We start from the raw sequence: 6,000 nt of genomic DNA on the forward strand, positions 1-6,000 counted from the left end.
TCTGCCACAATATGGAATATATATTGCCTACATTATCACAATTCAGTGGCCCTACCGCAAGTAGCTGCATTTTTTTTTATGCAGCTACACATTTTCTGGTAAGATAAAAAGTTGGAAAAATTTGTACCTTCTTTTTCAGGACTCTAGCGGGGCTTTTCATATTTCAGACAGATATGTAATATCTAAATGAGCTCTGTGTGCATTAGAAAAAAAATCTTCCTAAAGGATTTCCAAACTGAGAGATCAGTGTGTTCCTCTCTCCTCAGGGTATAATTACTTTCCCAATAGTCAACTTATAAAAGGTAGCACAATAAATTCTTTTACCGGTCCTCTTAGGAATGCAGTGGCCATAATTGCAAAAACTGGTGCCATTTCCATTGCATTGATTAAAAATTATGATGAAGGAATGTCTGTACAGACATGCCAACAGGAAAAGAAGTCAAATTCTGCATTGCATATGCCAGTAAGGCTCTTTCAAAAGGACAGATTATTCATGTGGCTGCAAGAAGTAGTAGGCCAATAGCTTTCTTGAATCATAAATCAAACTAACTTTAGATGTGGCTTGGCAAAAAAAAAAAAACTATTTAAAGCACAAAGTCCCACAAAATAAATGATCCAATAAACAGCCCCGGGAAATGCACAAAAGTTTCTCCTTAAAGAGAAGAACCTTTGTTTAAATTTTCTCTATTTCCTTAGCAACCATCCATGTCACTAATCCCTAGGAAAACAGGATATATGAAATACCTTCTGAAGCTCAGCTTCAAATGTTGGTGTAATTTGTGCCAATTAAAACACCCTTTAAGAACATATCAAAATATCCATTAAAAACTTGTTTTCCAAGTTCTATTTTATAATTCTCATACATAGGAAGACACAAAACTTAAGTATACATTCCTTCATTTTTACTTCTCTCAATGTTAAATATTAGTGATAAAGAATCTGATCATAGAATACTGAATCCCTAACAACGGTTAGAAAATGAGAAGCAGTATTGAAAACCTACCTAGGCTGCATTGAATGCCAAGCACAGTCTGAATCAGCACAAGCAGGACAGGCAACATTTCAAGATTTAAGGTATCAGTTTAATCAAAGTGATGTGTGATTTAGAGATCTTGTTGTGAACCAGATGTTCTATTCTTGCAACAATTTTGTCACTGTCTTTATATCATCTATGTCAGTAATTTATTTGTTCACTGCTGGAAATAATATACTGTATAATTTTTGGTACCTTACTGTAACTTATTGTGTTTTACAGCTAGTAAAGAATAGAAGCAGATTTCATCTTTAAAGAGTTGGTGTCAGTGACATAATTAGAACTCAACCTGAGTCATCATGTTTAGCAATATTAATTTCTAAAAGTTGTCACGAAGTATTGCAAAAAAATATTGAACTTTGAAAGGGGTTATTTAACATAACTGTTAAAAAGGATTTAATATATTAACTTGTGTTAATGATATGCATAAAAGAAACTAAGAAACTTTGCCCTAAACTTAGAATAAATTGCCCCACTTGGATATTCCTTTGGAATGTTTCAATTTGGCTGGGTTGGGTTGTTTGTTTGCTTTTTGAAAATTATTGTGGCTAATTTCCAGTTTAATTTGTATCCAGCACATTCCCAGTCAATCCCTTGATCCCCCCCCCAAGAGCAAACACAACTGCCAGTCAGTTCAGCTAGCAAATATGTAGTTTGAAATTTATTTATTAAGCATTAGCTAATGTCAAAAATAGTTAACTGGTAAAACATATGGAAAGCAGGCAAAAGCAGGGAAGGGACAACTGGCAAAACATAAAAGGGCAAAAGACTTTGTAAGGACAACCCACATTCTCAGTTCTATCTGTCATAAGGAGATAATTGCTCACTGTCACTCATGTCCTGGTCACCACTTGTAATGCACTCTACACCGGGCTCCTTTTGAAGATTATCAGGAAGCTTCTGTTGATGGAGAATGCAGCAGTGTGGGCAGATATGTGTGCCTCTATAATAGTACACATTACACTTCCACTCCAAGAGCTGCATTTGCTGTCAGTTTGTTTCTGGGTCCAATTCAAGGAGCTGACTTGGACCTTTAAAGCCCATCATGGCATGGGTTCATGTTATTGAGGAACTGCCTCTTCCCAGTGACATCTGCCTATCTCATCAGATCGGGTAGAAGAATTATGCTGTGGGTCCCATCAACTACAGAGTTACATCTGGTGGGACTGGAAGATGAGCCTTTTTCTCATGGCATCCACTCTGTGGTCCCCCCCTCCCCTGAACACTTGGCTGTTCTCTGCTCATTTCCTGCCATCCTTCCAGAAATCCCTCAGCACTTGGCTGTTACAACAGGTGCGTGGGGTGGTTCCCCTGTTCATAACATCCAATGCTCTTGCCTAGCCCTTTTAAAATAACAACATCAATATTTTTAAATGGCATTCTATTTTAATATTGTTAGTTATGGTTTTATTGTATGTCACCCACAGTCACATTCTGTGAGATGAGTGGTCATATGAATATGATAATTAAATGAATAAATAAATATTCTTCCAGATCCACTGAAAACAATACTGTAGAAAGGTCTTAAAAAACAGGAGTGCTTCAGTCAAGGCAATGGGCAGATCAGCAGGGTTTAAGTCCAGTCCAAGAAACTAATTTGATAAAATATCCCAGGCCCCAGTTCACCAAAAGGTATAAGGAGGGATAAGTGAAGCACATTCAGACTTGCAAGATTCTGTTACTCTTGCTGTTACAATAAATGTAGTCCTAATATATAGGACAATGGTTTCTTAGTCTGGCCTGATTTGTAGGGCTGACAAATGCTGTGGATAGTTAGTACTGGACAGTTTGAAAAGGAGCATCTTTAGCTATCTAGTTTTAACCCTTTTATATTCTTAACTAATGCAGAATAGAGCTAGAAAAAAGACATTGGTTGATCCCTCCTCTGTTCTGCATCATGAAGCAAAACATTTTCTAGACAGAAATGATGTACCCACCAGTTCTGACAGAACAAACTTACAATGTTTAGGGGGCTGCAATATGGAACAATGGGAAAGCAAAATAAGTTGCTTACTGTTTAATTTGTCCTCCTAGACCTCAAAAATAGATAATTGCTAGTCCCTTCCAAATGCTATTTAATGTCAAACTATAAAAATGGCTGTAGGAATCTTTTTTTTAAAAAAAAAAAACATTTTAACTATTTCTACAATAAATTGTGGAAGCAATTTGTGACCTGCCTTCACAAATGGACCCTGAAGTAGTGGAACAAAAAAAGCAACAACAACTGATTTACTTGAACGGCACAGTCCATGAATAATATAATAACAGCAAATATATATTTCTACAGTAATTGGGCTGAAGTCCTTAATCCACACACTTGCACTTTTTGACCCTGTTCACAGAACTCAATAAGCAACAAACCAAGGAAGGATTTACATTTGGCAACCTACATTCTCCATAGCATATTGGTTATTTATAATGTGCACATTTTTCACAGTTAGCAACCTGCTTGCAGTCTCAATAAACAAAGCACATCATTTTTGCAAAGCTTGACAGCAGAGCGACTCTGACTTAATGTATGTGCACCATCCACATTTGGCCATTTGCCTGTAAAAAAAAGCATAAAACACATATAACACAGAGAAATGCTTCTTATTTGATTTTTCCTCACCCCCACCCCTCCACCTCTAAATTGGATCCAAATAAAAGCAGCACGACTAAAACCAGCTGCTACTGCACTCTCCATAATTTAATGGTGTCTGTCCGTGTGTGTGTGTGTGTGTGTGTGTGTACGTGTGTGTACAATGTGGGACAAAATTCTTAAAATGGCCACTTCAAATCAGGAATGCTTAAAGTATAGTCAGTTCACCATATTGATTTAGATTTTAAACTCTGTTATACAGGATTAGGAATGGGAATTTTGTATATGTATTTTATATTTGTTTTTATTTATTTTAAAACTTTGTCAGATTTAATGCACAGACACACACATGCAGACAAAGTAAACAATACAAAAAGGAGTTGTTTTTCCTAGTTAGTATGCTTGATTATTTCCCAAAATCCAGATGTTTATCATACAGGTTTTGAACACTAGTAATAAACAAGAGAACGTAGCTGCCTAGGTTTCTTTTTTTTTTCCAAACAATTTTATTGTTTTTTTCATTTTTGCACCAAGAAGCTTAAGAACCAACGTGGAGATAGGGTAATCAGTTGAATACAATAACATCATAAGCATACGGCTCAAATAATTTCTTAAAATTTCCCTCTCTATCAATTAACATAATATAGTCAAATTAATACATTTCTAAATACAATTCATTCGTTAATACATTCCTAAATAAAAAATTCCATTAGCTCGTAATTGGACCTCAATCCCCATCCTTTTTGAAGTTGCGTATAGTTTAATTGCAGTCACTTTTGAGTCATCCAAAATCCGAATGGATTGTATATAAGATGATGTATAATCCTCTTTAGTGTTATTTTGTTCTTCTTCTGTTGATTTTTTATCTGTCAAGAAATCAATTGGATTCTGCACATCAGCTTGCCCTTCTGGGGTGACATCCTTAATTTCTGTGCTAAAAATCATTTGTTCATTAGCATCAAAGGTTTTTTCCAATGTAGGTTGATAATCCAGATGTGAATTTAAGCAATGTTGATAACAGTGAGTTGTAAGCAATGTTGATAACAGGTCTCTTGGGTAAGTGAGTTGTAAGCAATGTTGATAACAGGTCTCTTGGGTATACATCCTCTCTACTGTTTCTTGGCCTGCAAAGTGCTCACTTACACCTTGTGCTTTAATTTGTCATTGAAAAATAATCTCTTTTGTACAGGCAACTATTAGCTCAGTATTTTCAACATTTATCCAAAGTAATAGCATCAATATAGAACTTTTTTTCTAGTTAGTCCTCTTGGTTGCGTTATATGTCCTGTTTTCAACATTCTCATTTAGACTTTTTTCCCCACAAAGTTGAAATCATTTTTATCTGTTAAGATTTTCTCAAAATTGATTTATGGTTAAATATCTAAGCTGTTTCCCTTACAATAATCCTCCCAACAATTACATTTCTCATATCATAAAAAAGTACACTATTCAGAATAAGAAAGAAGAAAAAGAAAAAGAGGAAAAAAAACATCTCTCTCTCAAACTAAAATTCATTTATATCCCCCATTTTTTCATATTTTAACTCTATTCCATTCAATAGTTACTTGTTGAGCAGACCATATTGTATTTTAACCATATTCAAACAAATGCTTAATCTTTAAAAATTGCTTCTGATAGGTCCCATCTTCTATGATTTTAGTCTTTTTCTTTCACCAAATGGCTTTCCTCATCCATCTATTCCACTTAGTGAAAAAGTCTTGCCATTTTCTTGTGGATGTTGTTAAGGATGGGAGAGACAAATCAGGTAAGATGTTGATTTCTTTTATCTTTTTTTGTCTCTCAAGCCATAGATTTTTTAGTATCTCTGTAATCCATTTTGTCAGGCTTTTCTTCTTATCTTCGGCTTTGTTTTGTGATTCTGGGATGAGGACTATCTCTTCCAGTTCTGGTGCTTCAGTCACATCTTGTGTGTTTTCCTCCATCAGTGTTAAATCACAATCCCTTCCATTGGTAGATTCTTTCATTTTCTGAAAATTCTTATGTTGTGAGGTTAACATAAAAATATGTCCATTTATGTAATCAAAGTTATTTTTAATTTCATTGTGATTTAGAGCCATTGTTGTTTGGATTAGTTGCAATATAGCGAGCATTTCCTCCTGGAAAGTATTGGTTTTTCTTGACAAGTTCTTTTTGCAAGCTCTTGAGATTCCATGATAGCTAGAATTCATTTTTTTTCTTTCTCTGAAAACACTTTAAAGTCACAGTCAATAGGTGTTTATCATCCAGGAAGGTCAGTTATGTTTTTTTCAATTATAGTCTTTGCTTATTGTGGCTGGCCCAGAATGTTTTGTTTAGTTCTTTTTAAAGATCAAAGAAGTAGGTCAGACATGTCAAACACAAGGTCCAGGGGCCAGATGCGGCCCGC

Source organism: Protobothrops mucrosquamatus, unplaced genomic scaffold (genome assembly GCF_001527695.2).
Source record: "Protobothrops mucrosquamatus isolate PMUCROS unplaced genomic scaffold, P.Mucros_1.0 scaffold_132, whole genome shotgun sequence".
Taxonomy (NCBI): Eukaryota; Metazoa; Chordata; class Lepidosauria; order Squamata; family Viperidae; genus Protobothrops; species Protobothrops mucrosquamatus.